This window comes from Vanacampus margaritifer, chromosome 13 (genome assembly GCF_051991255.1).
Source record: "Vanacampus margaritifer isolate UIUO_Vmar chromosome 13, RoL_Vmar_1.0, whole genome shotgun sequence".
Lineage (NCBI taxonomy): Eukaryota > Metazoa > Chordata > Actinopteri > Syngnathiformes > Syngnathidae > Vanacampus > Vanacampus margaritifer.
In genome coordinates, this window is record NC_135444.1 from 273,110 (window position 1) to 295,071 (window position 21,962).

The 21,962-nt window shown below is 46.0% G+C and overlaps 1 long non-coding RNA gene across 1 annotated transcript; it reads right to left on the minus strand.

Moving 5' to 3' along the window:
- Positions 1-3,964: 3,964 nt before the first annotated feature.
- LOC144062084 (uncharacterized) lies at positions 3,965-12,173 on the minus strand. Its single transcript, XR_013296334.1, has 2 exons — positions 10,683-12,173; positions 3,965-9,431 (listed from the first exon to the last, which is right to left on the minus strand). It is a non-coding gene; the product is annotated as an uncharacterized LOC144062084 (long non-coding RNA).
- Positions 12,174-21,962: the final 9,789 nt, after the last annotated feature.

The following is a 21,962-nucleotide window of genomic DNA, read 5'->3' on the forward strand; positions in this document are numbered from 1 at the left end:
GGAGTCAAAATCCCCCAATGAAATGAATGGCGGGCTACGAGGGGTCAAAATCCCCCATTGAAATGAATGGTGTGCGCCTAGGGGTCGAAATCCCCCATTGAAATGAATGGCTGGCTCCCAGTCATCGAAATCCCTCATTGAAATGAATGGCGGGCGTCCAGGGGTCGAAATCTCCTATTGAAATGAATGGCGGGCGCCCAGGGGTCGAAATCCACCATTTAAATGAAAGGCTGTCTACCAGGGGTCGAAATCCCCCATTGAAATGAATGACGGGCGCCCAGGAGTCAAAATCTTCCAATGAAATGAATGGCGGGCTACCAGGGGTCGATATCCCCCATTGAAATGAATGGCGGGCGCCTAGGGGTCGAAATCCCCCATTGAAATGATTGGCTGGCTCCCAGTGGTCGAAATCCCCCATTGAAATGAATGGCGGGCTCCCAGGGTTCGAATTCCCCCATTAAAATGAATGGCGGGCAACCAGGAATCGAATTCCCTCATTGAAATGAATGGCCGGGCTACCAGGGGTCGAATTCCCCCATTGAAATGAATGGCGGGTGCCTAGGGGTCGAAATCCCCCATTGAAATTATTGGTAGGCTACCAGGAGTCGAAATCCCCCATTGAAATGAATAACGGGCTTCAAAGGGGTCGAAATCCCCCAATTAAATGAATGTCGGACTACCAGGGGTCGAAATCCCCCAATGAAATGAAGGGCGGGCTCCCAGGGGTCGAAATCCCCCACTGAAATGAATGGGGGGCTCACAGGGGTTGAAATCCCCCATTGAAATGAATGGCGGGCTTCAAAGGGGTCGAAATCCCCCATTTAAATGAATGGCGGGCGCCCAGGAGTCAAAATCCCCCAATGAAATGAATGGCGGGCTACGAGGGGTCAAAATCCCCCATTGAAATGAATGGTGGGCGCCTAGGGGTCGAAATCCCCCATTAAAATGAATGGCTGGCTCCCAGTCATCGAAATCCCTCATTGAAATGAATGGCAGGCTACCAAGGGTCGAATTCCCCCATTGAAATGAATGGCGGACTACCAGGGGTCGATATCCCCCATTGAAATGAATGGCGGGCGCCTAGGGGTCGAAATCCCCCATTGTAATGAATGGCTGGCTCCCAGTGGTCGAAATCCCACATTGAAATGAATGGCGGGCTTCAAAGGGGTCGAAATCCCCCATTGAAATGAATGTCGTACTACCAGGGGTCGAAATCCCCCAATTAAATGAATGGCGGGCTCCCAGGGGTCGAAATCCCCCATTGAAATGAATGGCGGGCGCCCAGGGGTCGAAATCTCCTATTGAAATGAATGACGGGCGCCCAGGGGTCGAAATCCACCATTTAAATGAAAGGCTGGCTACCAGTGGTCGAATGGCGGGCTCCCAGGGTTCCAATTCCCCCATTAAAATGAATGGCGGGCACCCAGGAGTCGAATTCCCTCATTGAAATGAATGGCCGGGCTACCAGGGGTCGATATCCCCCATTGTAATGAATGGCTGGCTCCCAGTGGTCGAAATCCCCCATTGAAATGAATGGCGGGCTTCAAAGGGGTCGAAATCCCCCATTGAAATGAATGTCGGACTACCAGGGGTCGAAATCCCCCAATTAAATGAATGGCGGGCTCTCAGGGGTCGAAATCCCCCATTGAAATGAATGGGGGGCTCACAGGGGTCGAATGGCGGGCTTCCAGGGTTCGAATTCCCCCATTAAAATGAATGGCGGGCACCCAGGAGTCGAATTCCCTCATTGAAATGAATGGTGGGCGCCTAGGGGTCGAAATCCCCAATGAAATGAATGGCTGGCTACCAGGGGTCGAAATCCCCCATTTAAATGAATGGCAGACTCCCAGGGGTCGAAATCCCCCATTGAAATGAATGGCTGACTACCAGGGGTCGAATGGCGGGCGCCCAGGGGTCGAAATCCCCCATTGAAATGAATGGCGGGCGCCCAGGAGTCAAAATCCCCCAATGAAATGAATGTCGGACTACCAGGGGTCGAAATCCCCCAATGAAATGAATGGTGGGCTCCCAGGGGTCGAAATCCCCCACTGAAATGAATGGGGGGCTCACAGGGGTCGAAATCCCCCATTGAAATGAATGGCGGGCTTCAAAGGGGTCGAAATCCCCCATTGAAATGAATGGCGGGCGCCCAGGAGTCAAAATCCCCCAATGAAATGAATGGCGGGCTACGAGGGGTCAAAATCCCCCATTGAAATGAATGGTGGGCGCCTAGGGGTCGAAATCCCCCATTGAAATGAATGGCTGGCTCCCAGTCATCGAAATCCCTCATTGAAATGAATGGCAGGCTACCAAGGGTCAAATTCCCCCATTGAAATGAATGGCGGACTACCAGGGGTCGATATCCCCCATTGAAATGAATGGCGGGCGCCTAGGGGTCGAAATCCCCCATTGTAATGAATGGCTGGCTCCCAGTGGTCGAAATCCCCCATTGAAATGAATGGCGGGCTTCAAAGGGGTCGAAATCCCCCATTGAAATGAATGTCGGACTACCAGGGGTCGAAATCCCCCAATTAAATGAATGGCGGGCTCCCAGGGGTCGAAATCCCCCATTGAAATGAATGGCTGGCTCCCAGTCATCGAAATCCCTAAATGAAATGAATGGCAGGCTACCAAGGGTCGAATTCCCCCATTGAAATGAATGGCGGGCGCCCAGGGGTCTAAATCTCCTATTGAAATGAATGGCGGGCGCCCAGGGGTCGAAATCCACCATTTAAATGAAAGGCTGGCTACCAGTGGTCGAATGGCGGGCTCCCAGGGTTCCAATTCCCCCATTAAAATGAATGGCGGGCACCCAGGAGTCGAATTCCCTCATTGAAATGAATGGCCGGGCTACCAGGGGTCGATATCCCCCATTGAAATGAATGGCGGGCGCCTAGGAGTCGAAATACCCCATTGTAATGAATGGCTGGCTCCCAGTGGTCGAAATCCCCCATTGAAATGAATGGCGGGCTTCAAAGGGGTCGAAATCCCCCATTGAAATGAATGTCGGACTACCAGGGGTCGAAATCCCCCAATTAAATGAATGGCGGGCTCCCAGGGGTCGAAATCCCCCATTGAAATGAATGGGGGGCTCACAGGGGTCGAATGGCGGGCTTCCAGGGTTCGAATTCCCCCATTAAAATGAATGGCGGGCACCCAGGAGTGGAATTCCCTCATTGAAATGAATGGCGGGCGCCTAGGGGTCGAAATCCCCAATGAAATGAATGGCTGGCTACCAGGGGTCGAAATCCCCCATTTAAATGAATGTCGGACTCCCAGGGGTCGAAATCCCCCATTGAAATGAATGGCTGACTACCAGGGGTCGAATGGCGGGCGCCCAGGGGTCGAAATCCCCCATTGAAATGAATGGCGGTCGCCCAGGAGTCAAAATCCCCCAATGAAATGAATGGCAGGCTACGAGTGGTCAAAATCCCCCATTGAAATGAATGGTGTGCGCCTAGGGGTCGAAATCCCCCATTGAAATGAATGGCTGGCTCCCAGTCATCGAAATCCCTCATTGAAATGAATGGCAGGCTACCAAGGTTCGAATTCCCCCATTGAAATGAATGGCGGGCGTCCAGAGGTCGAAATCTCCTATTGAAATGAATGGCGGGCGCCCAGGGGTCGAAATCCACCATTTAAATGAAAGGCTGGCTACCAGTGGTCGAATGGCGGGCTCCCAGGGTTCCAATTCCCCCATTAAAATGAATGGCGGGCACCCAGGAGTCGAATTCCCTCATTGAAATGAATGGCCGGGCTACCAGGGGTCGATATCCCCCATTGAAATGAATGGCGGGCGCTGAAGAAGGTATATTTAAATCACCAACTGAGGGATGTAGTTAATCCATAACTTTATGCGTGTTCAATAAACCAACTGGTGAGATGAGAAATGAACAGAGTTTCCTGCGCAGGATAATTCTTAAAGGAGATCTCCTGTTGCACCATTGAATCAAACTCCGACAAGTTCTGATCAACAATGCACACCCTCCTCTCGAAGGGCCAGCCTTTTATTACAATTCAGTCTCCAAGCAGAATATCTCTCCCTTCATGAATGAGCAAATGTGTTATACAGTTGAAGGACATGTCAAACAATAGAACTCTTAGTGCAGTTGCAGCTGTCTTCGTCTCTAGCCAAAATATGTATATTTTCAAGGCACTTTTCATATTCTTCTTCATAACAAAATCTCACTTTATCATTTGACCCAAAAGCACCAATGACCGTGACTAATGGAAAAGCAAAACAAGTTCTGTTCAAGACCACAATGTACGTGTACAAAATAAAACAAGAAATTCTGGACCAATCAGTGTATAGCAAAATCAAGGGCGAAAATATGTTTTCGTACAAAGTGATGAGAAGGAACTTTTCTAGACTAAATAATATGGTCCCAGCTTTAACCCAGAACATACGAGGTCAACATCATGTGCCCTGCTCAGGACACAAGACACTTTGACAAACTTAAAATGAAGAATTAAATGTTCATGATCAGTAACAATAATCGATATATGAAAATAGGTATTAAAATGTTATAATATCCTTCAGTCCCCCTTTTGGGCTTACGTAAACACTAAGCCCAATAACTAAATATTTAAACATTTTACACAAAGATTCCAGCGGGATCTACATCGGATGTTGCAGCAGGCCGGGCTGAGGAAGTAACAGACTCCATCATCATGTAAGAAGACTTATTTCGTACGTCCTGTTTTTCAATTGCGGCAGAAATAATTTTCTCGCAAAGGGAACGAATACAGGGTATACAACAACATCCGCATATTGTTATTAGAGCCGTAAATACAGCAATTGATATCAAAATTGTGGAAATTAAGGTTTTGTAGCGGCCAAATACAGTCATCCAATTATCCCATAGCGAAGTGTCTATACCCGAGTGTTCATTCATCTTTCTATTAAGTGTCCGGAGTCCCTTAATTGCCATAGTTAAAGTACCATCCGGTGCGGTATTATTAGGAATGAAGGTACAACATTGATCTGCGAACATTGAGCAAACTCCCCCTTTTTCTGCCAATAGCATATCAAGTGCAATTCGGTTCTGAAAAGCCATCAAAGATGTGGCAGCCAATTGGCCATGTACAGCTTCAAATCCAGATTGAGTCCAATTTCCTAGTCTTTGTACATTGTAATGCACATAATTAATTCTGTCTACATTTTTGTTAATGGTACACCACCAACAAATTAGGGATTCAAATCCTGAAGTTATTTGATTAGTCAATTTGTATTCATTTGGCACACCTCTCGGCACTCCAATTGCATCAATGTAGGTGGGGACATTTTCCTGTTGCCAAGAAGATCGTTTAATTCTATGGAAAGGAGGAGAAGATTGTGGTTCCCAAGTGTCAATCATTTGTAAAAGGTTATCAACCGAGGTGGGAAAAAGTTGTACTGGCAGAAGAAGGGTGATGAGAGCACAATATCCTTTGCCATCCCAAGGCAACTTGTCAAATATCTGATTATGCCCACACCACCACCAAATGTCAGCCCTTGATTGCGGCTTGAATTTTTGACCCACATTTATTATTGTAGTGCAGTGTGAAATGTGATCTAGTTCTCCCAATTGTTCTCCGGTACCTGTCATTTTAATACATGAAAAATTACCATCTGCAATTTCCTTTGAAAATATTGGTTTAGTTGTCTGCAAATTCACTAGTGGATATATCTTATCCCATTGAGAGCATTTGGCATTTGGGGCAGTTTTATTCATAATTTCCATTATACATTGTTCCTCGATTTTAGCCGGGATTACTCTCAATAAAGGTCGTGGTCCCACACATACTACACACTCCTTACCAGAGGCGTGTGCTGCCTCGTGTGCTAGCAATAGCCAATTGTTGCTGCTTTTGGACACTCCTGTAGTAACCCTAAACCATTCAATTACACCATCAATCGGTACACTTACAGCTTTTACCCCATTCTCCATTGAGTATTTAGTCATTTTTGGTTGGTCTAGCTTACTCATAGTCTTATTTACACAGATTAGAATAGGAAAACGTGGGTCAACGCCGTGGGACCATGCCCATAACAGTAATCCAAAACAGGAGGTGTTGTACAGAGTTACATTAGCTGGTCGTATATTCCCGTCGGGAATGGAAAAGGTTAATTCTAGTTGACCTCCCATTTTACGCAGTGTTGTCCTTTTAGAAAAGAAAACAGCCTCCTTGCTTTTTCCCGGTGGCCAATATTGTCCACTTTGGGTGGTTATAAAAGTACCCCAATCTAGTTGCGCAACATTTCCTGTCAAATACCACCAATATTTCACCCATATTCCTCCCCTTGTCTCTTCCCATCCTCTAAATCCCTTTAATGACGTAATGGGAATTTTGACAGAGGTGTTTGTGTTTGGGGCAACTGTCACCGTGACTGAGTCATCATACGTTTTGGATATAACCCAGGGAATGTGTGGAGAGTTCATGTCTCGCTTAGCCCGAATTTTTGTGGTTGCGTTTACAGATGTGGTTAGGGGATCCCAAAAACACAAAATTGGCATAACAGTCAGTATAAGAAAGAGTGTCGTGATGCAGACGCAATTGAAGACGCATTGTCTCTTCGAAGTAGCCATCTTGTGATTTTTTTTTTTTTTTTTTTTTTTTTTAAACAGTCGTCACTTTCTTTATTTTCTTGTGTGGATGGTGCACTCAGGTTCCTTGAGCAGCATCAGCAGAAGGTTGAACAGAGCCTTTTTGTGAAGAGGGTCCTTCTGCCTCTCTCCAACTGCCAGGGGTGCAAAAATCGGTCACCGGGATTTTATCTTCCCAAGTTGTGACTCATTCTTTGTGGAATGCCCTGGAAAAAGGGACACATTCCTCCTGTTTCCATTCGAAAGACGTCCTCAGCGAAACTCAATCTTCATGTAGTAATTCCTCAGCTCGTTAGCTGACACTGGAAGCAGTTGAATGGCCTCTCGGCTGGCACGTCTGGTCACTGGAGCAGCTGGCTGGTCTCTCTGTTGATTCCCGGTGGTGGCTGGCTCCTGAAGGTGGGGGTTGAGTAGAAGGCGGACCTCCGGCTGGTCTAATAGGCAAGATGTGGAACCAGGTGCCCCGTGGACTGGACTAGATTGACCTTTTCATCACCTTATCTGGGTGCAAAATATTTTCATTTAGTCACTAATAAACATTTATTCACATCCCTTCTTTTTGAAAGAGCATTTTGGTAGTGTTATTAGTTAGGGGTTAGTAAATGTTAGTAAAGTTCTGTAGGCATCTCCTGTGGGAAAAAATTCTGTTTGTTGTGACATTAAATTAGGATCCAGCCTTTGGCTGACTTTAATGACCTGAGCACATTCTTAAATGCAAAAAATGAAAATCTTTAGCCAGTTCAAATCTGACGAGGCCAATTTTGTTTACAGAATGTAATAATTATTGGAATGTTTTATAATATTTATTGTTATAGATATAGCATGGATGTGCTTCCAGCCATTAAATAAATGCAACTTTCGTCAACAAATAAAATCAAAAAATAACATCTAACCCCAGGGCCCCAAGGGAAAAATAGAAATAGAAATGGAACATATTCACCTTATTTTCGCCGTCCCTGCCAAAACTTACTCCTTCTCCATGGTCAAGGAAATCCCCAATTGTCCTCCTGTAAAATTCATTCTCACGGACTATCTATAATTATCGCATTAAGACTAACTTTTAATTTTAAATTTATTTATTTAACATGGACTGTTTGTGTCCTTCGCGACGATATACCCAGACCAACCAATAATTCCCCCATCTGAAAAAAAAATCGCTTTAGAGACTCTTTCAGACTAATATATAAAGTTTTGCAGTAAATAAATTTTGCTTGCTTTTTGTTTAGAAAGAGGGGAAAATTTTACATTTAACCAGCAAATTCGACAATGCGTCCCAAGCAACTATTTAAATTTCAAAAGAGAATTCGGGAAAACACTAGAAGACCAAACTTAAAAAAGTAAAATATAATAATTAAGATTGAAATAAATTGTATCTTATCTGTATTCATATTAGCTGTTTCAATTTCTGAAACCAGACGAAATTTACCTGTATTATCTTTTGTACTATAAAAATATTGTAGCTTATGCCAATGAATTTTACAAAGAATCTCAGTTTTCAGCCAATTCATCAATTATTATTAATACATAAAGTTGCCCTTAGTTTTAATGTTACCATTAAGCTTGCTAGTCCCCCTTTTTGATGTTTGTCCAAAAAGCTGACTGTTTCAAAATAGACAGAGATAAACAAATCAGATCAAATCAAAATAGACATCAAACGTTTTTAAAATGTAATAAATCTGTGTGTATATAGTGTTGTCAATCAGTTCATTATATTTACGAAATGTTTTACTGTAGATGTTATCACCTTATATCTGTCAAAAATAGAGTGCAGTGTAAACAGTCAGTATCACATCATATGGCCTGGTATCACTAATTCAAGGAAAGCATTGTTTGTGGGGTTGAGTCACCATCGTAGTGGACAGTTCTGGACGCAGGAATGCTTTAAGGACGCTTGTGCAGAGCATATGGAGCAGTTTTTCATAGGACAGTTCGTGCGGAGCATTGTGTGCATTGGGCAGTGGAGCAGTTTTTCTTTTATCACATTTGTATATGATGGCACAGTCATTGTTGCAACAGGTGGCGCCAGGAACCTCCCCTCTCCATCAGGTATTGGCAGGATGTTTTGTGATGATGGCTGCATCACGCCCCTCTGATGGTGGTGGCAGTTGCAGTTTCTTTGTGGGTGGGGGTTTTTAAAGAGGTCTGTGTCCCGCCAGTTGACTTTGTTCCGAAATAATGACCCTTGACCAATAATCCTCACTCGACTGAAAACATTAAAATCTGCCCCAACAGTATTTAGGTTATAACATGTCAGTAAATATTAAAACCAAAAACTTCCTTTATTAAAAAATTAAATAAAAATAAAAATAATAAAAAATAATAATTAAAACAATGAAAGTTTACAATTTTAAATAATTGCTAATTATATGTCAATATTTGTTATGGTTTACAATATTTAATTTAATATGTTTTGCATACCTTCATAAATAATACTTAGGATAAAATAGGACAGATATACTCTAACAATTTACAAATATAGTTAATTAATAAGTGTGTAGTTTTCAATTAATGTTTTCTCAATGGAGGCCGCAGCCCGTAAAGTCAGCCTTTGGTCAAACGTCAAAGCAGGAATGATTTTTAATTACATAGCACCTCAAATTATGTCAAAAATGTGTTTCTTCCAGATAGCTTCCCCAGTCTGTTTGTAATGAGACTTCAAATGTCGAATTCAAAGGTTAAATATATTCAGGAGAGATTAAAATTACTTTCTATTTATAAACGTCGGAGAAAAAATAAATAAAAAACTCCTTTTAAATTATAATTAACACATTACTTCATCCCCAGGACCGGAACATGGCACTTTGGTGCGACCCCAATTGTCCTTAATGGGTGTGTCTCCTGATTCTGAAAAGATATTTAAAATTTATTAAACAATGTTCTCGCGCACAAACAAAATCATAAGGGAAAAAACAATCATCTATATAAGAATTATTCCACATTAATTGCCATCCAAGTTATTTGTTTTTAGTTATTATTATTATTATTATTAAAATAAGAGTAGAGACTAAACTATTTAATCTAAAACAATCACACAATTAACATTACCTTTTATAAAAACATTTTATTTGACCTCATTACAAAGATTGATGGCTGTTGGCATTTTTTAACCCGAGAAAGGGAATGAGTCATAGCAACTACAATCAGTCAAAGCCACCCATGCTCTACAAGCATAAGACATGCATCTAAATTTTATAATATCTTAAAACTATACCTCTCTATGTTATTTGTGTATTAATATTCGTTCGTTTTATAGCAAACATAATTTTTAAATATGACGTATTTGCACTCTTGAAGCCAGTTTAAGTATTCAACATTAGTGCTTAAGAAATTTATGTAAGGGGCTTATAAAATCAGTTACGGCAACAATTTATATAATGTCGTTCAATTATTTAACACAGACAATTGCGGGTTTTAGCGTTAGAAGTTTTATTAGTAATTTTACCGTCTAATTAATTTATCCCGTTTAGCGCTTATTAAACGGCTTAATTTGTTTTATTACATAAATTTGTATTATACAGTTATTTTATTTGCAAAGCAACATTTCAGTATTAATCATTTTTTCAATACACTTTTCTTAAAGATACGTCCGGGACTCTATATAAAATTACATACACTCATAACATTATTAACGGGCGGTCGCCGTGTACGCACATTCAAAGTTAAATTGCAGTCATTAAAACCATCGAACAAATGCCATATCTTATTAGAATAAACTAACCTTTTTCACAATATAATCAAGTCCCGTCGTTCAATATTAATTACATTTTAAGTCATTATTTAAACGGTATGATTAATCCGGAAGCTTTAATTCCGACTAGCGGAAGTCATATCAGGTCAAATCATTTAGTCTTATATCATTATTTAGTTATATAAATGGTTATAACTTCACAAAAATACCTAAAGCTAGTATTCTAGCATTATTCATTATTTTGTCAACAAGCTTTCGATCATTTCTGGCTTTTCTTCCACTCGAAGAAATTACAGATGTGTGTTGCACCAGCTCATCTAGTTCGTGACGTTTTTTCACACATGCAAGTTCAACGTTCTTCATCAAAGAGATTAGACACACTGCAGATTGTAATGACGGAAAATAACCTTTTCTACAGCCGTCTTGCATCCAGTCGCAAAGTTCTTTTTTTGTTTCTCGTTTAGCCTTTGTAGGTAAAATCCCTATAGCCACAGCGCATGCGTTCCCAATTTGTTTATCCAGCGTCATCCCATCTAAACTCAACGGAATCCCATTCGGGTCAAACCACTGTGTTTTGAGTTCAAATAGAGTGTCCATGTTTCGTCTTAATTATTAACTCAGGTATTTTATAGCTTATTGATTTGTATTATATTATATTATATTGTAAATTATCATAGTTCAGTTGTATTATTATTTAAATGAAGTGACGTCTCACTTATAACAGAATTAATCAACTGTTCTCGTCGCGGTCCCTTTAAGATTTTACCGTAACGTTAGAGTTTCTTCACCGATCAGACGGCATACACACAACGGACAGACAAGACATGTCGTTTTGTACGACATATCAACACATAAATATCCGGATGTCAACTGCGCTACCCCAGCTTCAACAGTTTCTTTGTCTTTGAATTTTAGTCACGAATATTCAATAGACCTATTGGCTTGATCTAAAACGTCGTATCAAATATGCTTTAGTCAGCCCGACTTACACGAGTTGAGTCAATACATCTTATATCTCTTATATCTTGTCTAAAAATGTCAATATCCAATTATTCATAGACCTATCGATTAATCTTAAAACGGCGTACTAAATCCGTTTTATGTCAATCTGACTTCCTATAAGTTGAGTCCTTTGTCCCTAGAAAATGAAGCAGTCGATCCTCCCGCAGCTTTAATCGGCAACACTTATTCAAGGATCTTTGTTATCTAATTACCCAAGAATCTATTACTCATAAAAACAAAGTGTTTGTCTCTCCCGCGCATCAGGCAGGGATCAAGACAAAGATGCTTTTTGAGCCGACTTCTCTCAACTTAAATATGTATGGACGTAAAACCAATGCCCACACATCTAACGCTTGGTTACAACAATAATGTTTCCCCAGCTGATTTACTCTCAACTTCAACAACTTAATCTTATGTCAACTGCGCTACCTCAGCTTCAACAGTTTCTTAACCTCATATACACAGACTTCAAATCAATTATCTACGTATCTATCGTCTGTAAAAACCAAATTGTAAAGACAAAATGTTTCCCAGTACTGACTTACAAGCGATCGCTATTCAATTCAATGTGCACCACAAATATGTATACTTCAAATACCGTAGGAAATTATTCAATTCAATGTGCACCACAAATATGTATACTTCAAATACCGTAGGAAATTCCACAATTATTGACTCCATACAACCAAACAACTTAAACTTCTACCTCTGCTCACACAAATCTCACCCTTGATTTGGTTATCTTACAAGAACGCATGGCGGCCGGAGCGCTCCTAGACAGAAAGAATTCCTCAAAACGTGGATAAGATCTCCACTTACCTCAATTAATATGGCGCCAGGAATTCAAACCGTCCGCGAACGCAACAACCGTCAAACGCCTTGCCGTCGGAGGGTCACCAACTGAAGAAGGTATATTTAAATCACCAACTGAGGGATGTAGTTAATCCATAACTTTATGCGTGTTCAATAAACCAACTGGTGAGATGAGAAATGAACAGAGTTTCCTGCGCAGGATAATTCTTAAAGGAGATCTCCTGTTGCACCATTGAATCAAACTCCGACAAGTTCTGATCAACAATGCACACCCTCCTCTCGAAGGGCCAGCCTTTTATTACAATTCAGTCTCCAAGCAGAATATCTCTCCCTTCATGAATGAGCAAATGTGTTATACAGTTGAAGGACATGTCAAACAATAGAACTCTTAGTGCAGTTGCAGCTGTCTTCGTCTCTAGCCAAAATATGTATATTTTCAAGGCACTTTTCATATTCTTCTTCATAACAAAATCTCACTTTATCATTTGACCCAAAAGCACCAATGACCGTGACTAATGGAAAAGCAAAACAAGTTCTGTTCAAGACCACAATGTACGTGTACAAAATAAAACAAGAAATTCTGGACCAATCAGTGTATAGCAAAATCAAGGGCGAAAATATGTTTTCGTACAAAGTGATGAGAAGGAACTTTTCTAGACTAAATAATATGGTCCCAGCTTTAACCCAGAACATACGAGGTCAACATCATGTGCCCTGCTCAGGACACAAGACACTTTGACAAACTTAAAATGAAGAATTAAATGTTCATGATCAGTAACAATAATCGATATATGAAAATAGGTATTAAAATGTTATAATATCCTTCAGCGCCTAGGGGTCGAAATCCCCCATTGTAATGAATGGCTGGCTCCCAGTGGTCGAAATCCCCCATTGAAATGAATGGCGGGCTTCAAAGGGGTACAAATCCCCCATTGAAATGAATGTCGGACTACCAGGGGTCGAAATCCCCCAATTAAATGAATGGCGGGCTCCCAGGGGTCGAAATCCCCCATTGAAATGAATGGGGGGCTCACAGGGGTCGAATGGCGGGCTTCCAGGGTTCGAATTCCCCCATTAAAATGAATGGCGGGCACCCAGGAGTCGAATTCCCTCATTGAAATGAATGGCGGGCGCCTAGGGGTCGAAATCCCCAATTGAAATTAATGGTAGGCTACCAGGGGTCGAAATCCCCCATTGAAATGAATAGCGGACTCCCAGGGGTCGAAATCCCTCATTGAAATGAATGGCGGAATACCAGGGGTCGAAATCCCCCAATGAAATGAATGGCTGGCTACCAGGGGTCGAAATCCCCCATTTAAATGAATGGCGGGCTCCCAGGGGTCGAAATCCCCCATTGAAATGAATGGCTGACTACCAGGGGTCGAATGGCGGGCGCCCAGGGGTCGAAATCCCCCATTGAAATGAATGGCGGGCGCCCAGGAGTCAAAATCCCCCAATGAAATGAATGGCGGGCTACGAGGGGTCAAAATCCCCCATTGAAATGAATGGTGTGCGCCTAAGGGTCGAAATCCCCCATTGAAATGAATGGCTGGATCCCAGTCATCGAAATCCCTCATTGAAATGAATGGCGGGCGTCCAGGGGTCGAAATCTCCTATTGAAATGAATGGCGGGCGCCCAGGGGTCGAAATCCACCATTTAAATGAAAGGCTGTCTACCAGGGGTCGAAATCCCCCATTGAAATGAATGGCGGGCGCCCAGGAGTCAAAATCTTCCAATGAAATGAATGGCGGGCTACCAGGGGTCGATATCCCCCATTGAAATGAATGGCGGGCGCCTAGGGGTCGAAATCCCCCATTGAAATGAATGGCTGGCTCCCAGTGGTCGAAATCCCCCATTGAAATGAATGGCGGGCTCCCAGGGTTCGAATTCCCCCATTAAAATGAATGGCGGGCAACCAGGAATCGAATTCCCTCATTGAAATGAATGGCCGGGCTACCAGGGGTCGAATTCCCCCATTGAAATGAATGGCGGGTGCCTAGGGGTCGAAATCCCTCATTGAAATTATTGGTAGGCTACCAGGGGTCGAAATCCCCCATTGAAATGAATGGCGGGCTTCAAAGGGGTCGAAATCCCCCATTGAAATGAATGTCGGACTACCAGGGGTCGAAATCCCCCAATTAAATGAATGGCGGGCTCCCAGGGGTCGAAATCCCCCATTGAAATGAATGGCTGGCTCCCAGTCATCGAAATCCCTAAATTAAATGAATGGCAGGCTACCAAGGGTCGAATTCCCCCATTGAAATGAATGGCGGGCGCCCAGGGGTCGAAATCTCCTATTGAAATGAATGGCGGGCGCCCAGGGGTCGAAATCCACCATTTAAATGAAAGGCTGGCTACCAGTGGTCGAATGGCGGGCTCCCAGGGTTCCAATTCCCCCATTAAAATGAATGGCGGGCACCCAGGAGTCGAATTCCCTCATTGAAATGAATGGCCGGGCTACCAGGGGTCGATATCCCCCATTGAAATGAATGGCGGGCGCCTAGGAGTCGAAATACCCCATTTTAATGAATGGCTGGCTCCCAGTGGTCGAAATCCCCCATTGAAATGAATGGCGGGCTTCAAAGGGGTCGAAATCCCCCATTGAAATGAATGTCGGACTACCAGGGGTCGAAATCCCCCAATTAAATGAATGGCGGGCTCTCAGGGGTCGAAATCCCCCATTGAATTGAATGGGGGGCTCACAGGGGTCGAATGGCGGGCTCCCAGGGTTCGAATTCCCCCATTAAAATGAATGGCGGGCACCCAGGAGTCGAATTCCCTCATTGAAATGAATGGCGGGCGCCTAGGGGTCGAAATCCCCAATGAAATGAATGGCTGGCTACCAGGGGTCAAAATCCCCCATTTAAATGAATGGCAGACTCCCAGGGGTCGAAATCCCCCATTGAAATGAATGGCTGACTACCAGGGGTCGAATGGCGGGCGCCCAGGGGTCGAAATCCCCCATTGAAATGAATGGCGGGCGCCCAGGAGTCAAAATCCCCTAATGAAATGAATGTCGGACTACCAGGGGTCGAAATCCCCCAATGAAATGAATGGTGGGCTCCCAGGGGTCGAAATCCCCCACTGAAATGAATGGGGGGCTCACAGGGGTCGAAATCCCCCATTGAAATGAATGGCGGGCTTCAAAGGGGTCGAAATCCCCCATTGAAATGAATGGCGGGCGCCCAGGAGTCAAAATCCCCCAATGAAATGAATGGCGGTCTACGAGGGGTCAAAATCCCCCATTGAAATGAATGGTGGGCGCCTAGGGGTCGAAATCCCCCATTGAAATGAATGGCTGGCTCCCAGTCATCGAAATCCCTCATTGAAATCAATGGCAGGCTACCAAGGGTCGAATTCCCCCATTGAAATGAATGGCGGACTACCAGGGGTCGATATCCCCCATTGAAATGAATGGCGGGCGCCTAGGGGTCGAAATCCCCCATTGTAATGAATGGCTGGCTCCCAATGGTCGAAATCCCCTATTGAAATGAATGGCGGGCTTCAAAGGGGTCGAAATCCCCCATTGAAATGAATGTCGGACTACCAGGGGTCGAAATCCCCCAATTAAATGAATGGCGGGCTCCCAGGGGTCGAAATCCCCCATTGAAATGAATGGCTGGCTCCCAGTCATCGAAATCCCTAAATGAAATGAATGGCAGGCTACCAAGGGTCGAATTCCCCCATTGAAATGAATGGCGGGCGCCCAGGGGTCGAAATCTCCTATTGAAATGAATGGCGGGCGCCCAGGGGTCGAAATCCACCATTTAAATGAAAGGCTGGCTACCAGTGGTCAAATGGCGGGCTCCCAGGGTTCCAATTCCCCCATTAAAATGAATGGCGGGCACCCAGGAGTCGAATTCCCTCATTGAAATGAATGGCCGGGCTACCAGGGGTCGATATCCCCCATTGAAATGAATGGCGGGCGCCTAGGAGTCGAAATACCCCATTGTAATGAATGGCTGGCTCCCAGTGGTCGAAATCCCCCATTGAAATGAATGGCGGGCGCCCAGGAGTCAAAATCCCCCAATGAAATGAATGGCGGGCTACGAGGGGTCAAAATCCCCCATTGAAATGAATGGTGTGCGCCTAGGGGTCGAAATCCCCCATTGAAATGAATGGCTGGATCCCAGTCATCGAAATCCCTCATTGAAATGAATGGCGGGCGTCCAGGGGTCGAAATCTCCTATTGAAATGAATGGCGGGCGCCCAGGGGTCGAAATCCACCATTTAAATGAAAGGCTGTCTACCAGGGGTCGAAATCCCCCATTGAAATGAATGGCGGGCGCCCAGGAGTCAAAATCTTCCAATGAAATGAATGGCGGGCTACCAGGGGTCGATATCCCCCATTGAAATGAATGGCGGGCGCCTAGGGGTCGAAATCCCCCATTGAAATGAATGGCTGGCTCCCAGTGGTCGAAATCCCCCATTGAAATGAATGGCGGGCTCCCAGGGTTCGAATTCCCCCATTAAAATGAATGGCGGGCACCCAGGAATCGAATTCCCTCATTGAAATGAATGGCCGGGCTACCAGGGGTCGAATTCCCCCATTGAAATGAATGGCGGGTGCCTAGGGGTCGAAATCCCTCATTGAAATTATTGGTAGGCTACCAGGGGTCGAAATCCCCCATTGAAATGAATGGCGGGCTTCAAAGGGGTCGAAATCCCCCATTGAAATGAATGTCGGACTACCAGGGGTCGAAATCCCCCAATTAAATGAATGGCGGGCTCCCAGGGGTCGAAATCCCCCATTGAAATGAATGGCTGGCTCCCAGTCATCGAAATCCCTAAATTAAATGAATGGCAGGCTACCAAGGGTCGAATTCCCCCATTGAAATGAATGGCGGGCGCCCAGGGGTCGAAATCTCCTATTGAAATGAATGGCGGGCGCCCAGGGGTCGAAATCCACCATTTAAATGAAAGGCTGGCTACCAGTGGTCGAATGGCGGGCTCCCAGGGTTCCAATTCCCCCATTAAAATGAATGGCGGGCACCCAGGAGTCGAATTCCCTCATTGAAATGAATGGCCGGGCTACCAGGGGTCGATATCCCCCATTGAAATGAATGGCGGGCGCCTAGGAGTCGAAATACCCCATTTTAATGAATGGCTGGCTCCCAGTGGTCGAAATCCCCCATTGAAATGAATGGCGGGCTTCAAAGGGGTCGAAATCCCCCATTGAAATGAATGTCGGACTACCAGGGGTCGAAATCCCCCAATTAAATGAATGGCGGGCTCTCAGGGGTCGAAATCCCCCATTGAAATGAATGGGGGGCTCACAGGGGTCGAATGGCGGGCTTCCAGGGTTCGAATTCCCCCATTAAAATGAATGGCGGGCACCCAGGAGTCGAATTCCCTCATTGAAATGAATGGCGGGCGCCTAGGGGTCGAAATCCCCAATGAAATGAATGGCTGGCTACCAGGGGTCAAAATCCCCCATTTAAATGAATGGCAGACTCCCAGGGGTCGAAATCCCCCATTGAAATGAATGGCTGACTACCAGGGGTCGAATGGCGGGCGCCCAGGGGTCGAAATCCCCCATTGAAATGAATGGCGGGCGCCCAGGAGTCAAAATCCCCTAATGAAATGAATGTCGGACTACCAGGGGTCGAAATCCCCCAATGAAATGAATGGTGGGCTCCCAGGGATCGAAATCCCCCACTGAAATGAATGGGGGGCTCACAGGGGTCGAAATCCCCATTGAAATGAATGGCGGGCTTCAAAGGGGTCGAAATCCCCCATTGAAATGAATGGCGGGCGCCCAGGAGTCAAAATCCCCCAATGAAATGAATGGCGGTCTACGAGGGGTCAAAATCCCCCATTGAAATGAATGGTGGGCGCCTAGGGGTCGAAATCCCCCATTGAAATGAATGGCTGGCTCCCAGTCATCGAAATCCCTCATTGAAATGAATGGCAGGCTACCAAGGGTCGAATTCCCCCATTGAAATGAATGGCGGACTACCAGGGGTCGATATCCCCCATTGAAATGAATGGCGGGCGCCTAGGGGTCGAAATCCCCCATTGTAATGAATGGCTGGCTCCCAGTGGTCGAAATCCCCCATTGAAATGAATGGCGGGCTTCAAAGGGGTCGAAATCCCCCATTGAAATGAATGTCGGACTACCAGGGGTCGAAATCCCCCAATTAAATGAATGGCGGGCTCCCAGGGGTCGAAATCCCCCATTGAAATGAATGGCTGGCTCCCAGTCATCGAAATCCCTAAATGAAATGAATGGCAGGCTACCAAGGGTCGAATTCCCCCATTGAAATGAATGGCGGGCGCCCAGGGGTCGAAATCTCCTATTGAAATGAATAGCGGGCGCCCAGGGGTCGAAATCCACCATTTAAATTAAAGGCTGGCTACCAGTGGTCAAATGGCGGGCTCCCAGGGTTCCAATTCCCCCATTAAAATGAATGGCGGGCACCCAGGAGTCGAATTCCCTCATTGAAATGAATGGCCGGGCTACCAGGGGTCGATATCCCCCATTGAAATGAATGGCGGGCGCCTAGGAGTCGAAATACCCCATTGTAATGAATGGCTGGCTCCCAGTGGTCGAAATCCCCCATTGAAATGAATGGCGGGCTTCAAAGGGGTCGAAATCCCCCATTGAAATGAATGTCGGACTACCAGGGGTCGAAAGCCCCCAATTAAATGAATGGCGGGCTCCCAGGGGTCGAAATCCCCAATTGAAATGAATGGGGGGCTCACAGGGGTCGAATGGCGGGCTTCCAGGGTTCGAATTCCCCCATTAAAATGAATGGCGGGCACCCAGGAGTCGAATTCCCTCATTGAAATGAATGGCGGGCGCCTAGGGGTCGAAATCCACAATGAAATGAATGGCTGGCTACCAGGGGTCGAAATCCCCCATTTAAATGTATGGCGGACTCCCAGGGGTCGAAATCCCCCATTGAAATAAATGGCTGACTACCAGGGGTCGAATGGCGGGCGCCCAGGGGTCGAAATCCCCCATTGAAATGAATGGCGGTCGCCCAGGAGTCAAAATCCCCCAATGAAATGAATGGCGGGCTACGAGTGGTCAAAATCCCCCATTGAAATGAATGGTGTGCGCCTAGGGGTCGAAATCCCCCATTGAAATGAATGGCTGGCTCCCAGTCATCGAAATCCCTCATTGAAATGAATGGCAGGCTACCAAGGTTCGAATTCCCCCATTGTAATGAATGGCTGGCTCCCAGTGGTCGAAATCCCCCATTGAAATGAATGTCGGACTACCAGGGGTCGAAATCCCCCAATTAAATGAATGGCGGGCTCCCAGGGGTCGAAATCCCCCATTGAAATGAATGGGGGGCTCACAGGGGTCGAATGGCGGGCTTCCAGGGTTCGAATTCCCCCATTAAAATGAATGGCGGGCTCCCAGGGGTCGAAATCGCCCATTGAAATGAATGGTGGGCGCCCAGGGGTCGAAATCCCCCATTGAAATAAATGTCTGGCTATCAGTGGTCGAATGGCGGGCTCCCAGGGTTCGAATTCCCCCATTAAAATGAATGGCGGGCTCCCAGGGGTCGAATTACCCCATTGAAATGAATGGCTGACTACCAGGGGTCGAAATCCCTCATTGAAATGAATGGCTGGCTTCAAAGGGGTCGAAATCCCCCATTGAAATGAATGTCGGACTACCAGGGGTCGAAATCCCCCAATTAAATGAATGGCGGGCTCCCAGGGGTCGAAATCCCCCATTGAAATGAATGTCTGGCTATCACTGGTCGAATGGCGGGCTCCCAGGGTTCGAAATTCCCCAATTAAATGAATGGCGGGCTCCCAGGGGTCGAAATCCCCCATTGAAATGAATGGCGGGCGCCCAGGGGTCGAAATCCCTCATTGAAATGAATGGCTGGCTCCCATTGGTCGAATTCCCCCATTGAAATGAATGGCGGACTACCAGGGGTCGATATCCCCCATTGAAATGAATGGCTGGCGCCTAGGGGTCGAAATCCCCCATTGAAATGAATGGCTGGCTCCCAGTGGTCGAAAACCCCCATTGAAATGAATGGCGGGCTACCAGGGGTCGAAATCGCCCATTGAAATCAATGGCGGGCGCCCAGGGGTCGAAATCCCCCATTGAAATAAATGGCTGGCTACCAGTGGTCGAATGGCGGGCTCCCAGGGTTTGAATTCCCCCATTAAAATGAATGGCGGGCTCCCAGGGGTCGAAATCGCCCATTGAAATTAATGGTGGGCGCCCAGGGGTCGAAATCCCCCATTGAAATAAATGTCTGGCTATCAGTGGTCGAATGGCGGGCTCCCAGGGTTCAAATTCCCCCATTAAAATGAATGCCGGGCTCCCAGGGGTTGAATTACCCCATTGAAATGAATGGCTGACTACCAGGGGTCGAATGGCGGGCGCCCAGGGGTCGAAATCCCCCATTGAAATGAATGGCGGGCGCCCAGAAGTCAAAATCCCCCAATGAAATGAATGGCGGGCGCCTAGGGGTCGAAATCCCCCATTGAAATGAATGGCTGGCTCCCAGTCATCGAAATCCCTCAATGAAATGAATGGCAGGCTTCCAAGGGTCGAATTCCCCCATTGAAATGAATGGCGGGCGCCCAGGGGTCGAAATCTCCTATTGAAATGAATGGCGGGCGCCCAGGGGTCGAAATCCACCATTTAAATGAAAGGCTGGCTACCAGTGGTCGAATGGCGGGCTCCCAGGGTTCCAATTCCCCCATTAAAATGAATGGCGGGCACCCAGGAGTCGAATTCCCTCATTGAAATGAATGGCCGGGCTACCAGGGGTCGATATCCCCCATTGAAATGAATGGCGGGCGCCTAAGAGTCGAAATACCCCATTGTAATGAATGGCTGGCTCCCAGTGGTCGAAATCCCCCATTGAAATGAATGGCGGGGTTCAAAGGGGTCGAAATCCCCCATTGAAATGAATGTCGGACTACCAGGGGTCGAAATCCCCCAATTAAATGAATGGCGGGCTCCCAGGGGTCGAAATCCCCCATTGAAATGAATGGGGGGCTCACAGGGGTCGAATGGCGGGCTTCCAGGGTTCGAATTCCCCCATTAAAATGAATGGCGGGCACCCAGGAGTCGAATTCCCTCATTGAAATGAATGGCGGGCGCCTAGGGGTCGAAATCCCCAATTGAAATTAATGGTAGGCTACCAGGGGTCGAAATCCCCCATTGAAATGAATGGCGGACTCCCAGGGGTCGAAATCCCTCATTGAAATGAATGGCGGAATACCAGGGGTCGAAATCCCCCAATGAAATGAATGGCTGGCTACCAGGGGTCGAAATCCCCCATTTAAATGAATGGCGGGCTCCCAGGGGTCGAAATCCCCAATTGAAATGAATGGCTGATACCAGGGGTCGAATGGCGGGCGCCCAGGGGTCGAAATCCCCCATTGAAATGAATGGCGGGCGCCCAGGAGTCAAAAACCCCCAATGAAATGAATGGCGGGCTACGAGGGGTCAAAATCCCCCATTGAAATGAATGGTGTGCGCCTAGGGGTCGAAATCCCCCATTGAAATGAATGGCTGGCTCCCAGTCATCGAAATCCCTCATTGAAATGAATGGCGGGTGTCCAGGGGTCGAAATCTCCTATTGAAATGAATGGCGGGCGCCCAGGGGTCGAAATCCACCATTTAAATGAAAGGCTGTCTACCAGAGGTCGAAATCCCCCATTGAAATGAATGGCGGGCGCCCAGGAGTCAAAATCTTCCAATGAAATGAATGGCGGGCTACCAGGGGTCGATATCCCCCATTGAAATGAATGGCGGGCGCCTAGGGGTCGAAATCCCCCATTGAAATGAATGGCTGGCTCCCAGTGGTCGAAATCCCCCATTGAAATGAATGGCGGGCACCCAGGAATCGAATTCCTTAATTGAAATGAATGGCCGGGCTACCAG